We start from the raw sequence: 20,970 nt of genomic DNA on the forward strand, positions 1-20,970 counted from the left end.
CTGGCTCTATTCCTCTCTTCTTTTGAACTGGCTTCTAAATAATCTTATAAATATATATATATATACACACACACACACACATATATTTTTTTTTTTTTTTTGAGACGGAGTCTCACTCTGTTGCCCAGGCTGGCATGCAGTGGCACAATTTCGGCTCACTGCAACCTCCGCGTCCCAGGTTCAAGTGATTCTCCTGCCTGAGCCTCCCGAGTAGCTGGAATTACAGGCATGCGCCACCATGCCCGACTAATTTTTGTATTTTTAGTAGAGACAGGGTTTCACCATGTTGGCCAGGCTGGTCTCGAACTCCTGACCTCAAGTGATCCACCCACCTCGGCCTCCCAAAGTGCTGGGATTACAGACGTGAGCCACTGTGCCCAGCCTAAATCCTATAAACTTAAGAGTAGCCTGAATAATCAACTTCCCCCACTAACTAATCTACCAGAAGGAAGGGCTATACATCAAACGTTCCCAAAACCCAAGTTAGCATATTTGTTAGGTGTCTGAATATTTTAATGGGTTTAAAAATAATGAGCCAACCAGCAAGTTCGCTGATTTAGTTAAACTGGTATAAACGTCACAGGTTATTTTGGCAGATATTCAAGCAGTAGAATTATTAAAGATAGACATTGCATGAGTGCCTTATTAAGATTGTGTTTTGGTTAAGGTGGGTATCTGGTTCTATCTCCTTTTTTTTTTTTTTTTTTTTTTTGAGACAGAGTCTCATTCTGTCACCCAGGCTGGAGTGCAGTGGTGCGATCTCAGCTCACTGCAACCTCCACCTCAGCCTCCTGAGTAGCTGGGATTACAGGCATGGACCACCATATCCAGCTAATTTTGTATTTTAGTAGAGACGTGGTTTCAGCATGTTGGCCGGGCTGGTCTCGAACTCGTGGGCTTAAGTGATCCACCCGCCTTGGCCTCCCAAAGTGCTGGGATCACAGGCATGAGCCCCGTGCCTGGCCTAGTGGCCTGGCCTTTATAATTTTTTCCAAGCTAAAATCATATCAAATGTGCTATAAGAAATAAGACGTCAGGACTTCTATTTTGCGTCTATTCACTATTCATCTGATTAAATGACTTCAGAAATCATTATTTCAGAAAATCCTGGCCTTTCCAGTGGGTGCAGTTTCAGCTCACTCAGTGGGTATGTTGGCCTTCTCTCCGTGTTTGGTTCAACTTCCACAGAAAGATGTAAAACAGCATCAGTGTCTGCCGAGATTCGCTGTGTCTACTCAGCTGGCCTTATTCCTAACTCCATTCCATTTTCCCATCTTTTCTCTTCTTTCACCCTCATTTTTATTCATTTTGTGTATGATTTTTGTGTCTTTCTTAAAGTACTTTATGTAACAGATATTCAAAAAATGAGTGGATGGAGACAGAGATAGAAAAATGTGTCCTGTTTAAGAGTAAGCCTAAACCCTACCCAGTAATGTACTTTAGTGTTTCTTAAACTTGTGGTGGTCTTTCCAGTCTCATCTCGAGACATTTTCCACCACACCCTTCACATACCAGTCTACCAAAGTGCTCACAACTCCCTAAGCAACCCCCTAAAGTTTTTCTTTGGGACAAGTTTCTTAACCATTTGGGGACTTAGTTTCTTATCCAAAAACTGGGAATAATACCTACCTTATAGAGTGGTTGTAATGATTAAATGCATTCATTTATGAAAAGCACCTAACATGGTGCCTGATGTAAAGTAAGCACATGATATTGCGGTTGCTGTGGTAGTGGTGATATTTTTTCACAAGAGCCTGGCTTTGCACATACATTTTCTTCAGCCTAAAATACCGCCTTCTCCACTTACCTAATTTGTATTTCCTTTTGTCAGTGAGGCCCTTCCTAATCCCCACAGGGCAAGTTAGAGTCTTATCTGCACTTTAAAACATTGTATAGACCGTTATTATTGTACTTAGTACACTGTGCTCTATTGATGTCCGATGTCTTCATGTGTTTATTTTCGCGCTAGATTGTTAACGTTGCGGTATATGGTCTCCTTAAGGTTATCCCTGACACTTAGCACAGAAGAGATCATGAATATATGTTAAGGAAGGAAGAGAAAGAGCAAGGGAAGAAACAGAAGAAAGAAAGAAAAAGAAAGAAGGAGCAAGCAAATGAATGAATCTAATCTTCTGGTAATTTCCTGTCCTCTATCATTCCTGGACGATCCCCAACAGCGATGCATTGATCTCATTGACAAATTCTGTCAGTGCACTGATTAACAGTTCCCAAGCTTATCACTCGGGGCATAAATAAGTGTGGTTCTTTGAGATAATCATTCACAGTGAATAATTTGCCTCCTACTTGATGATAATACCAACTATTGACAAAGCCAAAATTACTCAACTTGCCAAACAAAAAACCAAAATCACTTATTTAGAAAATGACTCATCTAGGAAAGAAGCAACTACTTTTGAAATTGACACACGTGAGCCAAAATTTGCTTCTTAGGAAAAAAATATACATTTCAATGGTTCACTTGGTTTCAGTGGCCAAGTTTTTATGAAGACGAAAGAAGTGGAAAATGAAGGATAAGTGAACACACAGGGTAGGTAAGCACATTGATTTTCTTCATCACTTGCAGTCTCTTTGATGATTTTCCCTGTCTAGATTTCCTAAATTATACATGGAGGGTTCTTATTAACCAGGCTTGTGGAATTGGAAAAGAAATTCAGTCAGAAAAATAAAATTAATTGTAAACTGGAAACATTTTCTCACAAAGAGCAACAGTTTTTCTTCCTTGTCACAACAAAGATCCTGTTTACAGACATCCTGTTTCTGAGATACTGCCCATTGGCAATAGAACTTGCAACTGAGTAAAATGTCCCCATTTTTATGAACCAGTATTTCAAGCTCTGAAAATGCCACAATATGTAATTTTTATCAGATATCCTGTTAGATAATCTTAATAATAATAGGGGCTGCCACTGTTTTTTTCTTCTTGGAAGCCTTTGGCAGTCTGACTCCAGCAGCTATATATTCAGCCACATCACCCACCATTTAGACTTTTGATCTCACCCTCTCACCCCAATCTGCACCTTCTCCAGTATTCCCTAGATCAGTGAAGGATGTGACCACCCAGTCAATTACTCAAGTGAAAAATTTCAGAATTACCTTTGGGTCCTCTCTTTGACCCACTACATCCCATCCATCACCAAGCCCCTTGACACTGCTTCCATAACATCTGCTAGTCTATCCATTTCAGCCCATTCATACCACTGCCTACCCACACCAGCATTATCATTCAGCTGGGCTGCCACAGAAATCCCTGTTTGGTTTCTTCTTGCTTGTCTATAGTTTCCACACAGAAGCCAAAGAGAGCTTTGCTAAAACATAAATCAGATCACATCGCTCCCCTGCTTAAAAGCCTCCCGTGGCATTTTATTCCACGTAGAATAAAATCCATACTCTTGCCCCTGTGTCATCTGGCCTATGTGGAGTTCTTTGATCCTAGCCTTTACTGCCTTATCATCTCTCGCTGTGCACCAGCCACACTGGCTTTCTTCATATTCCTCTTACAAACATTTTCATCTGAAAGTCTTAGCACTAGCTATTCCTTCTGCCTATAATGCTCTTCCCCTGAAGTTTGCATGGCCGCTGTGTTTTTAAAATGTATTTTGTATTTTGCCCTGTAATTTTAATAAATAATTTAAAATATTTTGGAAGAAAAGATTGAAAACATGCAAATTCTTTTTTGACATTTATTTACATTTACATTACTTTTTTATCTTTTATTATTATTACGGATCCATATTAGTTGTACATATTTATGAGATACATGTGATATTTTGATACAATCATACAATGTGTAATAATCAAATCAGAGTAATTGGGATAGCCATCACCTCAAGCATTTATTTGTCTGTGTGTGTGCGTGTGTGTGTCTGTGTGTGTGTTAGGAACATTCCAATTCCACTCTTCTAGTTATTTTGAAAGATACAATAAATTATTGTTAACTGTAGTTGCCTTATTGTGGTACCAAACACTACATCCTTGTATCTCACTATATTTTTGTACCCATTAGCGATCCCCTTTCTATCTCCCTGTCCCTACTACTCTCTTAGCCTCTGGTAACCACCATTCTATTCTCTATCTCCATTAGTTCAACTTTTTTTTTAGCTCCCACACATGAGTGAGAACATGGAATATTCGTTTTTCTGTGCCTGGCTTATTTCACTTAACGTAATGGCCTCTAGTTGCAATCATGTTGTTGTAAATGACAGAATTCCATTATCTTTCATGGCTGAATAATATTCCATTGTATATCCATATCACATTTTCTTTGTCTGTTCATCCATTGATGGACACTGAGATTGATTCCACCTTGGCTATTGTGAATAGTGCTGTAATAAAAATGAGAGTGCAGATATCTCTTCGATATGGTGATTTTCTTTCTTTTGGATATATACTCAACAGATGGGGTTGCTGGATCATATGATAGTTCTATTTTTAGCTTCCTACTGCTCTCCCTAATGACTGTGCTAAATTATATTCTCACCAACAACATACAAGGGTTGCCCTTCCTTGACATTCTCACCAGCATCCATTCTTGGCATAGCCACTATCTTTGTCATTCAAGGATACCTAACTACCCTATATGAAGTAGCTTCTGGGTCACTATCACTGTCACACTCCATATTGCATTTATCTGATATTTCCGGGAGCTTTTTGTTGTATGGTTGTTTTCTGTCTTGTTTGGTGCTGAATTTCCTTATATCTAGAATAGTGTTTGGCTCTCAATAAATATGTGTTTAATTGAATAAATGAATCTTGCTTTCTCAACTTTATTCCCTGTCCACAATACTGGACAATATTTCTGATGGAGAATAATAAGACCAAAGACCAGAGGTAGACTGACTGTGTATGGGGACAGAAAGGCTACAAAACAGTAAGAGAAAATGACCTGACTAGAGAGGAACATCCTTGTTGAAAGGTAGTAAGAGACAAGTTAGTAAGATCTTCAACATCAGACTGAGAACGTGGATCTCATCTGATAAGTTATAGAAGCCTCTTCCTAAACCTGGGGAAACACAGACTATGAACTCTAGCAGGTCAGGGATGTTTGTTTTGGTCACTGTTATGAATGCGATACCTAGGAAAGTACTGAAACACAGAAGGTGTTCAACAAATAGTTGAAGGCATAAATGAGTGAATAAGCATGATATAATCTGTAGGATGCTTTTTTTGGAAAACCATTTGAAAGATACAACAGAGATAAGAAGACTGTAGAATAGACTTTTCAAAATCTAGAATTTAAGAAAACCTAGAATCTAGAATTGTATTTAAGTGACTTATTAAAATTCAGTTTCCTGTGCCTTTCCTAAGACCTACTAAATAATCTAAGACTGGGGCCAAGAATCTGTATGTCATGAGTTTCCCAGGTACTTATCTGCAAACTAAAGTTTGAGAATGACTGTCCTACAGGAGGAAAAATGATGGAAGTACTAAAGTGGGATCTATATTTGAGAGACTCGAGAACTTGCCAGAATTTTATGATGTACAGAAAAGAGTCAAAATGACTAAGTTTTCAATCTGGCAGGCAGAGAAAATAATGCCACCATTGGTAGAGCATAGGAAATTTGTGCATTAGTATGAAAAGGTCCTCTCATTGTAAAAACTTATAAGGTAATAGATTTTCACCTTTTGGAAGACAATGCGAAGGCTATGTAAAGGTGAAGAGTGAGACTAAGCTAAGAAAATTATGTGCCTCCAAAACCATGGACGGTGCTGCACCATAATAAATAGCAAAGATATTGCCACTGTATTCTAGAGCATGAGGGTGCAAAGACAAATTAGTCTCATTTCTTATTGTCAAAATCTATATTAAAGGCATGTTACTCCTGTTTATTTTGTAGTGAACGCATTCCATATGTCTCAGTAAATAGTTCTTTGTGCAATAGATCCTTGAAACTGGCTTCCTCCCAGCCATGAAACAGATATGGCATTGGAGCAATGCTAGAAAGCAAGAAAGGAATGCCAGAGATCTAATTTGAGGAAAGATCTGAATGCACATGTCTCTGGTAAACATCTTAGAAAGTTGTTCAGTTTTCCATGGTTCGGATTTTATTTATAATTCTTAGGCTTTAGAATATAGAATCCATACTTAGCAGATTTTTTTTTAATGTAAAGATGGGCTGAGGCCAGTAAATGCTACTCATGAGAAGAAATCTTTAAACATGGCACTACTTTGGGCACATGTGAGCCTCTGTGCCTTTGTGTTATGGGAAACCTAACATTTAGAATACCTAGGGAGTTGAATACCCAAAAGTAAACTATCCCTTCCCGCCATGAATTCTTACAGAATTTTCATCATAAACCCCAAATTCTTCTTGTCAGTTTTCCGTTAACCACTGTCATATGAGAAAAGAAGTCAGAGAAGAGAGGCCCGCGGGTAGAAGTGAGTATTAGAACATGCCTACAACTACACTTGGGAGACTGCCTGCTTCACAGCAACCATTTTGGAAGCCCTGATTTTTTATTTGAGTGTAGTGCAAAGTTAAAGGGACTGTATGAGAAGATTCTGTGTGAAGAGTTCTGCAGACTGGGCCTTTCTGTTTTCTCCCTACTTGAACAAGAAGTCATGTTGACCCCAATTTTTTAAAAGAGCAGAAAAAAAATGAAACTACGCATTGAAAACTTATGCCACAAAATTTGGGTCACACATTAATTAACTGGGAGGTACAATACTAATTACTTCATTGTTCCTGTCAAGGAAGCTATGAGTCTATCTTGAAAAAAAAAAAAAAAAAAAACCGAAGTAAGGCAGCATACTTGACAGGAACAATTCCCTCACCATTACCCTCGCCCCCGCAAAGAAAATGTCTGATGACATCAAAACAGTAAGGAAGAGAACATATTCCAACATAAAAGAGGACCAGAATTTGCCTCACAGATGACTGTTCTAGGCCATCTTCCTTATAGGAATTCTAGGTCAGGAAACTGATACCTGATGAGGGAAACAGTTTGAACTTTCTAAAGCATGCTAATAATCAGTATTGAACAAATCCCAATTCACATATTAAGGATCTTGAAAGTTCCTTACCTTTTCAGCCAAAAAGTAGTTGTGTACAACTTTGTATCTACATAAGATGATCACGTTTCAGTGCCAACTACCAGAACTATGATAAGCTTGACCCCGTAAACTGACTTCTCTCAAAGACGCTTAGATTCTCTCAGGTCTCAGAGCATTAATTAGCATACTACCAGTGCCTTCTTTTGCGTGGTCCCCTCTGTGCCCAAGCTGTTTAGGGACTGTCCAGTGCAGAGGAAGAGGAAAGAAGACATCCCTAGCAGGAGGATCAGAGCATTGGATATAAACATTGACTCAAATACTCCAAAAGAGAAAGCTTTTCTGTGGCCTTGGCTTGTACGAGATGGCTAACTTTAGAAATATGAAGACCCTCTCTGTTCATCTTAATAGTGTAATACTTCTATCATTTTTATTGCTTTCTCCTACATGGATAAAGATCTAGTCATCCACTAAAAGAAAAAAATTGTTTTCTTTCTGAAAAGAGATATATTTTTCCTGGTTTTTCTACATGTCAAGGACAACTGAACTCAGAAGGAATAATTTAGATTTATTTACAGTCTGAATTCATACAGATTTTGTTTCAATCAAGTCTGGCCTTACAATTATGCCACTTTGTCCTGAAGGTGTGTGTTTATTTTTGTAAGTATATGATGTACAGACCCTTCGTGAGTGATAGATAATTATTAAGTTTAGACATATGTTAATCGTTTAGCAAAGGGCTAATAACCAATTGCATTTAATGAATGAATGCTTTTTTAAAAACTTCAAAATTCAACTCTCTTTAAATCTGCTGTATTATTATTTACTTTATTCATCAGGGTGATTGTGCTGTGATTACCTGGAAATAAATAGCCCCTAACTAACTTGGCTGCATATCTAGTCTTCCTTTCAATAATAGCTATCCAATATGTTTAAAAAGCAAAAATTAAGTTTCATGTTTTGTAATCAACAACCACAAAATGATGATTTTTTTGCAGATGATTATAATGCTTTTCATAAGGTCTTAAAAAGTAGAGTACCAGAGACATAAATATGAGAGAAAAGAGCCACTTTCAATAATTTAGTTTAAAAACAATTAACCCTGGGTCATTTCCCAAAGTTAATCTTCTATGTCGGGAAAATTGAGAGTAATTTAGAGAAGCATAATACTTTTACTAAATATTTCAAATTCTGCACCTTCCTCTATATTGTAAGTAGGTAAAGAGAGAATTATTTAATAACAGTTCAGGCACTCCAAAGCTATGAACACCCATCTTACAAACATCAAAAACTTGTAAGTAAAGAGATGCACACTCTCTTCACTCAACTGCAAAAACCTAAATTGGTTCCAGTTGTGGAAACTTTCTAGCTGTCATCTCTAGTCCTGCCATTCTCTATCTTGAGAAGAAGGCTAAGCACAAACCGGGCACAGCAAGATAATAGTTTTCTCAGATGGAGATTTCCTCCCCATTGTTGGATCCTTTTTATTATCAAGGCTCTCAGTGTGTTAAAAATTAAAGAAATATAAAAGCAAGGTTACAACATTTTTAGCATATTTTAAATGTTCCATCCTAACAATGAATTCTAATGACAGTGTAGATAACCTCAGTAGAAGATAACGTCAAGAATCTAAATTTGAGGCTCTTTATGAAGATGAATACAGACCAAATGGCTTTCCTGGTTCTCTCTATAATTAGCTCTGCTATTCACTCCCAGTTTTCATTCCCTTGAAGTTTTTCAACAGGTTTCTCTGCTACCATTTATCCTCCATAGTGCCATCAGAGTGACCTTTCTAAAATGTCCACTTGGTCATGTCATTTCCATGCTTAAAACCCCCTAAGTTTCCAGGGGTCTGTAGACTTAAGACAGGCTGCTTCCCATGGGGACCACAGAACCCTTTCTTGCTCCAGCCCTGGCCTGCCCCTCCATTCCCATGTCCCAGTGCATCACCTCCCTTCCACTCGGCTCTGCACTTCACACACTTTCCTCGGCTCACTCTATTCCCTGAGCCTGAATTGCTCTTACACTATCTGCCGGCAAAGAAACTCCTCCTCTGTTAAGATTAGCCACAAGCCTGGTTCACCAATGGTCTCAGGAGGCTCTGGCCACCTTGTTGGCCCTATTGTACCCCAGTTACCTCTTTTGTAGTTTTTATAATGACTGTTACACTTAGTTTTTTATGAGTTTGACTTCCCTTACTGAGGGCAGGGACTGTTTTTATCCACTTTTGTATCTATCCTCAGTGTCTGGAGCCCAGGGAGTACTAGATTAATACTTTTTATAATATTTTCATCTTTGTTGTTGGGTTACTTTTCTTCACTTGTTTCTTTTCCCTTCTCACCATTCCACTTTTGAGGTTTAAAAAATCATTTTAATCTTGACTGATAAGCATTAAAATAGTATTATCAAAGACTTTTATCATGAATAAGTAGGGTTATGTTTTGAAGGGAAATTCTACATAATTTTTAAGAGCCATCAGCTTCTAAAATTCCTTGAGAATATAAGCCTCTCCATGACAATTTCTATACATCTCTTCATCTTCTTATACTTAAATCTACTTCTCTTCAAGCACAGAGAGACAAGAAAAATTTAACTTTTTATTTAATTTTATGATTTCTCTCTTTGGTTTTATTGCTGCAGTATTATTTTCCTGCTACTTGTTCATTTCAAATATGTAATGTTTCTGCTACATTGTGGATTAAATGACTTTCACGTGCTGATTTTCCAACCCCAGCACCATCCATGATATCGTTTTCTGTGGAGACATGTATTTTAAGCACATTTGTAATTTAGCACATTTGTAGGTTGTGGATTCTCCACTGAGATTAGGAAAACTGTCATGTGCTAATTTAAATTATTCATTCAGCAAGCATTTATTGAGTAATAACATTTGTCAGAATCAACTTTAGGCTCTGAGGATGAGGAGTGGAATTAATTAGGCCCCTACCTTCAAGGTGCTTACAATCTAATGCATAAATTTTGCTAAATATTGGCATGTTTCTCTTTCTGCCTCTCCAATACTGCCCCTTGTGAAAACAAATTCTATTTATGATCTTAAATGCATGGAAATAGTTATGATGACAATAACAAATTAGCTTTAAATCTTTCTGAGAATCACCTCATAGATATAAGAAATAGTTTGTCGTGTTTATTTCCTTAAATACCCATTTGAGATCTATTCTTTCTGTTTTTCTTTTTAATGAGTTTCCCCCCATCTCGAAGAGATCTGTAATACTTTGTTATTTCATAACATCTACAGTGATCCTTGAACACCCTTCTGGAAGGATTTTTCAAGCAATATGCTTATTTTTCAGATCTTTTTTCCTCCAGTCTAGACAGGAGAAGATCCATCCACTATTTGAGGTCTCATTTATCGTCCTCTATCAAGAAGAAAAAAAACTGGGTCTGGAGATTTAAGTCTTTAACAATGTACAGTACTGAGCATTTAATGTGTGAATTTGTCTTAAATGGTTATACTTTAATCGGATCACAATTATTCCTAGCAACTAATGGATGTATCTGTAAAATGGAATTTGTCCATTAATGATAGAAAGGTTTCTAAAGATCTTTTAACATGGGATAAATAAAGCAGTAGATCAACAGAAGACAGGTATATTTTATAATAATCACTCTGAAAGAGCTATTTCAAGTAATAATTACCCACTCAGGGATGATGGGGGAATCTCTAATGGCTATAGCATAAGAATCACTTACCATGTGGCAAGAAAAACCTGCTATTCCCCCAAACTTAAAATGGAAACATTCTTTAATGGGAAAATAATGCCTTAATTCACTCTTTTAAAATCTTTAAATATATAAAACGCAATGTTTTCATCTCTATAGTCTTACTCATTATTTTTCTAAGCATAATTTTTAAATCTATCTTTTATGAGAATCTACTGGTAAAACAGTAGATTCATTTTTTGTTTCCATGGAAGCCTTCCTTCTGGAAGACATGTCTTACCTTTCTAATAAAGTTATTTTTTTAATGCCATCATTTCAACTTTTGGTGTTTTCTCCCCCTAAATCTCCAGTTTAAATCAGTTTCTATTTTGTGGCTTGTCTGATTGTGGAGCTTTCCTCTAGGAAACTGGTCATTCCACTCAGAAGAAAACTAGATTTTTGGTGCCATTCCAAAAGGAACAAGTAGGTCAGCTCCTCCTTACTATTTGTAGGTGACTAAAGGAAAGAGAAATGTCAGTTTGTTCATATATTGATGTATTCATTCAACTAGTATTTACTGAGCATGTATTCTAGACAAGTACTAGCTCAGGGACCTGAAGTAAAGCTGGGGAATGTTGACACACACACAAAAATTCCTGTACATTGCAGAATGAAACACTGAAACTTTCTATCTGGTGTTCTAGGACGATAGAGAAATATTACTAAATCCTCATAACACTGTTGCAATTTCAATTAAATAGGGTTAGCCCACTGAGTAAATTCTACTCTTCCTAAGTGCTCATGGCTTCTCTTACCAGGGAACTCCTTAACTATGTGGGTTCATCAAAAGATAGAGCTGACTTCAGAAACTCCTGTGGAAAACTTTTCAAAACTCCTCATATCATTTTTTAGAGCATGTGTAAATCCCTAGCCACTTTCTCACTGTTACCCTATCAGTATTTTTATTGGAAAAATGCATAGATTCTCAGCAATCATAAATGTTAATGATTTTTACATTTTTCGGGACACTTCGGTTATAAAACACACAGTAAATTTCAAGCATGTTCATATGCTTAAGATGTCCATTGAATGAACCTAGGTCCACTGAATCTTACGCAGCTCACCCAGACTTACTTGAAACCGGTTTTCTCAGTATGGGTGCCATGGAACCTGAATATATCAATCATAAGAAGAGTTAACAATCCACCTCATGGGTCAATCAGAAACGTGAACTCAAAATCTTTCCCTGTTTGCTATACTCTCTCTTTTTGCTCTACATCTAGCCTTTCAATTCCTGGTTGGGAAGACCCCCTAACTTGCATCTTAGCGATGTAGCTCCTCCATGTCTGTCCAGCAATAAACTCAGCTTTGGTATTTTTTAGGTCTGATGATCTTTGTATATTGATTCTGATTTGCTAAAGACCCCTAACATGTATTTTGTATTTAAAATTATGTATTTACTATGTGTCAGATACTGTTCTTAGAACTTTGCAAATATGAACCTATATTGGTGCTGATTTGTAATTTTCCTGAAGCAAGAGTTAGAATCACAGATACTTTCAAGAAGCATTTAACCAGCCAATGAACTTAACTGACTGTCCAGTATTCATATCTTATCATCTAGCACTTTCATTACTATTCGTCTTTGTTTTTTACTTGTTTCTCATAGTAACTGTCATGATGGTTTATGGGCAAAAATTGGCTCAAAGAAGAAAGCCAACTGCTAGAGCTCTTGATAGAAATAAAGAGGAAGGAAAATAATTCGGAGAAATTATCTGTTTTAGCCTGAAAATAGAAATTTTCAGTATATTAAATAGTGGCATGTTGAATTTGATGGCAGATCAGATGTGTAACATGAAAGAATTCACAGAACTTTCTAGGCAAAGCAAAAGAAAACCATTTCAGGGGGAAAATTCTCGTGTCCCTAACAATGCAATAGATGCATACTGTGGAAAAGAAAAGTCAATGGACACTGAATTTGTTTTTTGTGTTGGGAGGATATGTATGAGAAAGAACTATTAAGGGAGAGAAAGCTGGAAGTTAGAATAAAGTCAGAACACTTTCATACCTATAAAATTGGGGATTCACAAAGATCTCCAAAGCTTTGTAAATGTCAGCGTTCTACCACACTGTTTAAAAAGCTTGAATATTAAATAATTTTTGTTACCCAATGTGAATTTTTTTGTGATTTTTCACTGTGGTAAAATATAATAAAATGTATAACTTTAGTCTTTTTTTTTTTTTTTTTTTTGGTTCAGATGGAGTCTTACCTGTCACCCAGGCTGGAGTGCAGTGGCGGGATCTCGGTTCACTACAACCTCTGCCTCCCAGGTTCAAACGATTCTCCTGCCTCAGCCTCCGGAGTAGCTGGGATTACAGGTGCCTGCCACCACTCCCAGCTAATTTTTTGTATTTTTAGTAGAGACGGAGTTTCACTGTGTTAGCCAGGATGGTCTCGATCTCCTGACCTCGTGATCTGCCCGCCTCAGCCTCCCAAAGTGCTGGGATTACAGGCGTGAGCCACCGTGCCCGGCCAACTTTAGTCTTTTTTTTTTTTTTTCCTTTTGAGACGGAGTTTCGCTCTTGTTGCCCAGGCTGGAGTGCAGTGGCACCATCTCAGCTCACTGCAACCTCCGCCTTCCAGTTTCAAGCGAGTCTCCTGCCTCAGCCTCCTGAGTAGCTGGAATTACAGGCGCCCACCACCATGCCTGGCTAAATTTTTTTGTATTTTTAGTAGAGACGGGGTTTCACCTTGTTGGCCAGGCTGGTCTCGAACTCCTGACCTCGTGATCCGCCCACCTGGGCCTCCAAAAGTGCTGGGATTACAGGCGTGAGCCGCTGCACCGGCCAAGTTTAGTCATTTTTAAGTGTATAATTTACTGGCATTAAGTGCACTCATGTTGTTGTGCAGCCATCACTGCTATCCGTCTCCAGAAGTTTTTCATCATCCCAAACTGAAACTCTGTACCCACTAAACAGTAACTCCAAGTCCTCCCCTCCCCTCAGCTCCTGATAACCACTATTCTACTGGCTGTCTATGAATTTGGCAACTCTACATACCTCATATAAGTGGAATCATACAATATTCCTCATTTTGTGTGGGGTATATTTTATTTAGCATAATGTCTTTAAGATTATTATTGCATGAATTAGAATTTTATTCCTTTTTAAGGGTGAATGATATTCCATTGTGTGTATATACCACATTTTGATTATCCTTTCATCTGCCAATTAAATTTGGGTTATTTCTATCTTTTGGCTATTGTGAATAATCTTACTATTGATGTACAAATATCTGTTCATTTGAATCCAGTCTACTGTCCAGAAAAATAAAATAAAATATCTGAACTCATGGTAGCGGCAGCGGCAGCTGCTCAGGCGCGGTGCGGTGGTGACTAAGCTAAGCGCCTGGCGGCGGGTGTGCACCGAGCCCCGGCCCGGCCCGGCCCCCGCGTGCCTCGCAGGCTCCACAGCCCTGATGCTGAGCGGGTGCTGAGCCCGCTCCGGCCGCGACGATGGTGAAGCATCTCCTGGGCCAGAGCGTGCTCCGGAGTTCCTGGGACCAAGTGTTCGCCGCCTTCGGGCAGCGGTACCCGAATCCCTGTGGCAAACATATCTTGACGGAAGACATAGTACACCGGGAGGTGACCCCTGGCCAGAAACTGCTGTCCCCGAGACTCCTGACCGAGACCGAGAGGATGCCCCGCTGGGCTGAGTGGCTGTTTCCTGCCAGTGTTGCTCACTCGGTGGACATACATATTGGAGGACTCTGTTGTGGACCCACAGAATCAGAGCGTGACCACCTTCACCTGAAACATCAACCACGCCTGGCCGAGGGTGGTGGAGGAACGGTGAGTTGACTGTGAACTCTGTCAACAGTGGCTGGACCGAAATCTGCCGGGAAGCGAGGGTCTCCTCTAGCTTATTTGGTGTCCCCAGAGCTGTCCGGGAATTTGGTCTTGCCCAATTCAAAAGCAACGTGACCAAGACCATGAAGGGTTTTGAATATACCTTGGCGAAGCTGCAAGGCGAGGCCCCTTTCAAAACACTTGTTGAGACAGCCAAGGAAGACAAGGAGAATGCAAAGGAGACGGCACTGGCAGCTGCAGAGAAGGCCAAGGACCTCACCAGCAAGGCGGCCGCCAAGGGGCAGCAGCAGCAGCATCACTTTGTGTAGCCAGCCCACCACCACCACAGCACCCCAGACAGTTCTCTGCCTCCCTCCATTGTACCTTATCATTGAAAATCAACTTCCGGCCGGGCGCGGTGGCTCAAGCCTGTAGTCCGGGCACTTTGGGAGACCGAGGCGGGCGGATCACGAGGTCAGGAGATCGAGACCATCCTGGCTAACACAGTGAAACCCCGAATCTACTAAAAATACAAAAAAAAAAAATTAGCAGGGCGTGGTGGCGGGCTCCTGTAGTCCCAGCTACTCCACTCGGGAGGCTGAGGCAGGAGAATGGCGTGAACCCGGGAGGCGGAGCTTGCAGTGAGCCGAGATCGCACCACTGCACTCCAGTCTGGGCGACAGGGCGAGACTCCGTCTCAAAAAAAAAAAAAAAAAAAAAAAGGCACAGCCCTATCTACTGTCTGGGTGGTGGGTTGTGGGGAATCCAGTTTGACATCTGCAGTACACCAGGCACGTGATCCACGTCTGAGCCAGGTCTGCTTATTCTCCCATTGGGCAGCTGAGGACCGAGGCACACAGGGGCGGTGACTTGCCCTGGGATCCAGGTAGCCTGCAGGTGGACTGGCAGTAAGTGCTAGACTGTAAGCCCCACGAGGGCAGGACTCTTGGTTTTGTTCTCTGATGTGTCTCAATATCTAGCACATAATAGGCACTCAATAAATACTTGTTGAATTCAAAAAAATAAATATCTGTTGAAGTCTCTACTTTCAGTTATTTGTGTTTATATACTCAGAAGTAGGACTGCTAGATCATATAATTCTGTTTAATTTTTTATGGAACCACCATACTTCAACATGAATATTTTTGTAGGATTAATGCAGCAAAGCTTAAATGCAAGTAATCATCATCCTCACTGCTGGTTTTAGTAAAATAATTAAAACAAAATTCACACACACTGTTTAATAACTTATTCGTGGCCAGGCACAGTGACTCACGCCTATAAAATCCTAGCACTTCGGGAGGCTGAGGCAGGTGGATTGCCTGAGCTCAGGAGTTCAAGACCATCCTAGGCAACAGGGTGAAACCCCGTCTCTACTAAAATACAAGAAAAAAAAAATTAGATGGGCGTGGCAGCTCGCACCTGCAATACCAGCTACTTGGGAGTCTGAGACAGGAGAATCACTTGAACCTGGGAGGTGGAGGTTGCAGTGAGCTGAGATCACACCATTGCACTCCAGCCTGGGTGACAGAGCAAGAGACTGTGTCTCAGAATTAATTAATTAATTAATTAATTAATTTTAAAAATAACTTATTTGTTGGAGTAAGTATCTTGCACAAGTTCCGTTGTTTCCAGTCCAGGATGTCTATAGCCATATGTGCTCTTCTCTCTGGAAGCCGTCCATTGATTTTTCTTGGTGATTTATGGCCTCTGATTCTTAATTATTAACTGTATTTTGATGGCAAAAATCCAAAAGCAGAAGAATTATCTACTGTGAAATTTGTTCATCAGAATTTAGGTTCGCATTTTCCTTTGCCTGCACTTTTTACTTATTTCCTCATACAAGTCAGAAATAAATGGCAGTTATGATCATAATCTGTTAACTTTTGATTTTGGTAGTTTATTTTGCAGTATTTTTCCATCCACATTTGTAAGGAAACAACTTACTTAAAAGGTTGGAGGTCTTTTTTCCTTCTTTGATTATAGTACTGTCAATTGTGTTTTCATTTGGTTTTATGAGTCTTTTAATGTAAAAATGCAAACATTGTCCATTATAAAGGTTTTTCAAAATCCTTCCAGATCAAAAGCCTAGCCCAAGTATTCAATATCCAATACAGGTATGCATTTGTGAGAAACAACTTTTGACCTCAAAGTTTTTATAGGAATCAAATGCCAGACAAGCTGTTTTGTATGTCTCATTAATAGCAAAACTGTGGTTTGCTTTATAATAATGTCAGTGGGATTTATAATAATGTCAAAGAGATGGGGTGACAAAGGATTAAAATAAAATTCAGTGAAACTTTTTCCCTAACATTTTATTTATGCATAAAACTGAAACCCAGTAATGACCCATATTTCTGTATTTACCTAATTCTGAAAATATAGCATTGCATGTTGTGAAAGTATAATCAAATTCAGAATAATATTCTTATTCTGGGGCCATGACGGTATATTGCTCCAAATTTGAAATCTGCTTAAGTTTCTCAGCTGCATAGCCTTAAATCAACTCAGATCTTTAATTGTGTAAGTTCATTTATTCTGAACCAAATGTAATTTCCCTTTTAGGGAGGGATTGCCTTTAAAAGCCTCATTAATAAAATCCTAATGAGGTATCTTGGACATTGTAGAATACTGGTGTCATTTTTATGAGTTTAGAACAAAAGGATGCAAAATATACAGATAAGATTACCTATCAAATACATGAAGGCAAAATGTTCCTGACAAAGTCAGAACATTCTAAAATAGTTTAAAACGTTCCCAGTGTCTTCAAAAAACACCAAAGCAATTATTGCTGATACCTTATGAATCAAAGGTCTTGTTTTTTCATCATGACCTGAGTTCAGCCGGCACACTTTTGGAAAAAGAAATTGGCACTCCTTGTTGGATTGAGAACCTAGATGACCTTATGCCTCTAACGTAGAGGATATAAATGGTCTATTTGTGCAACTATGCAAATATGCAAATACAATGAATGCCAATTTATAAAATGAAAGGGCTAGTTGAATAAATGTAAATATAAAAACAGTAACAGGGACTCAAGGTCTGTAATAAATTAAGGCTGTGACTAAAATAGAAATCAGACTGTGGATAAATAATCATTGTAATAATGGCAGAACTTGAGCCCAACAACAAAATTTTACATAAGGCTATCAGTTGGCATCAAATGGAGGATCAGTGATAATGGGGAGCATAAGAAGAGTATACAGATTTTAGAGGCTGTTAAAATTGTCAAAGGTCAAAATAGTTTTTTAAATGTAGTGACACATCCATTCTCTAGCTAGGCTCACACATCATCTTGTGCCCATTGCACAATTTCAAATTAGCATTTTACTATGCGCTGACATCTGAAATACTAATAGACAAAAATCAGAATAATTGATCTGCAAAGAATCTCAAGAAATTATACCTGGTCTGCCCCCCAAACAAGAGAACACCTAAGCCATTTAAGATAAAATATGGATTCTCTAATTTATAAATTTTCAGGAAAATTGCTGCAGCTTTTCTTTCTGCTGGTACATTTATCTGTCTGGCTTTGTGACCTCCGAGTTCAGAGCATAAAGTACAACCTTGTTTAAATTAAACCTTTCTCTTTTCTTTATTTGGTCCTCAAAACTGCTAAGTTGATTTTAATATTAAAACAAACAAACAAAAATCTTACACCTAGCTTGTAACCCTGCATGACAAATTCCAGCGCAGGTGTTTTCTGATCCAGTGAGAAGTTCTTGAAAAATGAGAAGAAAGAGAGGTTTAATTGTAACATGGATACATTTTGGACTGGATGCCAGCCACTTGAATAAGGTATGTGCGTTTAAGCATAAAAACTGACTGTATTTTCCTTTTCTTATTTGAACATGCAAAACCTTTTATTTTCATAATCAAGGCCAAATGTATTTCATACTTTGGACTTAAACCAAAACTCAGAAGGAGGATGAAAGAGCATTACCCATGCAAGCAATAGATTTGAGGCAAGTTTTAATTGAAAAGAAGAATCCCACCATCTAGTCATTTTTAGAGCATGAGTTGCATTCACCACACAAATCCTTCATTATTCATACATGGCAGTATGTATTTAATGATTAAGTCTCTAAGGATTTATTTGATAGAATAATCTAAATTTCTTTTTTTAAAGGGCAAATGAAATGTGGTTTTTAATTCTTTAAAGAACAAGTTACAAAGCATGTAAAAATAAAACACAGGCTCTTAGGTTTTAAAACTGTATCTACAATTTGCCTATCCATTGGTTTGCTCATCTGGATATCAGTAACATACAGACTTGATCTACTAATGGCTAATTATGCAGTTGTTTATCAGCTCATTTGAAACATTTTGAGATTCAGTCTAGCTCAGCAAATTACTGTGCTTAAGGCAGTTCTACATTCTAGAAAATTATAATATCCCCAGAAGGCAAAGAATTAATAATAAAAATCCTCTTTTGTAAAAGATTATCATTGCAGAGCAAATGGAGCAGATCTTCCCTATCCTACTGCATTTAATATTCTCATTTTTCCCCTGAAACTTTGATGGAGAGGCAATGAGAATATCGCTGTTTTATTAACTTATTAAGAGGCACATTTATAGAACTCGTGCACCGTATTGATTCCTAAAGCTGCACTGCTGCTAAGAGCCAATAATCACAGAAAAGTCAGATGATTCCATTTCTTATCCCAGAATATTTCTGATACTCAGCAGAGCCCAAATTTTCACCCAATTCAGAAAGCCTGGTTTTTTTACTTCTCTCAGCCTCAATTTATTCATCTGTAAAATAGGTGTAATAACAAAAGGCAGCCTCTGGATGTTGTGAGAATGAGATAATGCAGTCAATAGACCTAATACAATGCCTGTAGATATTAAATATCATTAGTTTTTGTCATTATTATGGTTATCATCATTACCTCTTGTGGTTCAGGAATCAAATAAAGATACATGCACTTAAGTAGCCATTTGCCTATGTAGTTATGTAACTTCTTCTGTAAATATTTTCATGTCACCTGAAAGTTTAAAATGAACTTACTGTAAGCCCCAGCACTATTTAGCCCAAAACTGTCTTTCCAAGCTAATATCAAATCAGCCAGAATAGGCGGGCTACTAGTATGCAACTGGGATAAATTGCATGGACCCTAGTTTGGAATTATCCAACCTCATAGCAGCTGGGCTTGATAACATGGTATTTTAAAGGCACTTGGTGCCTCTTCTATTGAACTGTGTCAAAGAGTTTTGAACTTTTTCTTCTTGACTCAGATTTTGTAGTAGATTTTACCAACTTCATTAGCATTACATTGGATCATTGCATCATATTTTAAGAAGAAAAGTCTTTAAAAACTATCCAGATGCCTTAGCTAGAACATATCAAACTATTTGCTTTATGGCATTATTTGCATAGAGTATATGTATCATTTCATTTATTTGTCAACCAGGACTACTTTTTCACTTCCTACTAAGATTTGGTGTGCTACCATTAGCTTATAAATATGGCAGGGTGTGGTGGCTCATGCCTGTAATCCCAGCACTTTGGGAGGCCGAAGCAGGTGGATCATTTGAGGTCAGGAGTTCGAGACCTGCCTGGCCAAAATGGTGAAACCCCATCTCTACTAAAAATACAAAAATTAGCTGGAGATGGTTGCTTGAACCCAGGAGGCACAGGTTGCAATGAGCCGAGATCGCGCCACCTGGGCAGCAGAGCGAGACTCTGTCTCAAATAAATAAATACACAAATATGGCTGAAGCCCTGTGTTTTTATTTTAAACATGCTGCATCTTCTATATATTCAAGGAGTGCGATTAGTGCTACTTGGAAGCCAGTCCTAACGCTAAACTGTGGGGCTAATTGTGGCTCAACTTCCCCTTGCAATTCGTGGCTTCGAAACATCTCTGCCTCTCTTGATTCAGTAAAACAACCAATGTTGCAAGGCATTTCAACTTGGTGAACAACAGAAAGGCTGTGACGCTTTCTTTGCCCCCAAAATGTGAAAAGCAAACTATGTAATCACTAGGGACCAACTATATCAGTTAGTTTTTCTTTATTGCACTTCATATCCACTGCCTGACTTTTTCCTGTTTCAAAATGTGCAATCAGTTTTTCCTGAATTTGAAAACTCCTAAGAATAGGCTCTTCTTTATTGTTCTCCAAATTTTCCTAGGGCAAATGAAGTCCATTACAGGGGGTTACATATGTAGAAGAGTAAAATGGGATCAGACAAATTAAAATTTCATGCTCAGAAGCTAACAGCTGTACAAGTTGAGACCTGCTGGAAAGCAGTGACTCTGAAATAAATTCTTACTCTGTAGACGAATAGGACTTCAGCATGCTAGAGGAGAATGTTTTGAGCTCCTTCCAACACTAGAAACTGTTCAAATGGGTTATTTTTACTCTACTTATTATAGAGGTGGTTTAGAAAAAGCTAACCTGCAAGGGGCAAAGTGTCTTTCACCAAAGGTTTCCAGAATCTCAATC

The 20,970-nt window shown here is 38.5% G+C and overlaps 1 long non-coding RNA gene and 1 pseudogene across 2 annotated transcripts in view; both read left to right on the forward strand.

The window, feature by feature from the left end:
- The window catches only part of LOC110743669, a 118,123-nt gene that overhangs the window by 80,736 nt on the left and 16,417 nt on the right, over positions 1–20,970 (forward strand). The gene's annotated exons all lie outside the window — the stretch shown is intronic.
- LOC101025982 lies at positions 13,820–15,019 on the forward strand (annotated as a pseudogene).

The sequence above is a fragment of the Papio anubis genome, chromosome 7, assembly GCF_008728515.1.
Source record: "Papio anubis isolate 15944 chromosome 7, Panubis1.0, whole genome shotgun sequence".
Classification (NCBI taxonomy): Eukaryota; Metazoa; Chordata; class Mammalia; order Primates; family Cercopithecidae; genus Papio; species Papio anubis.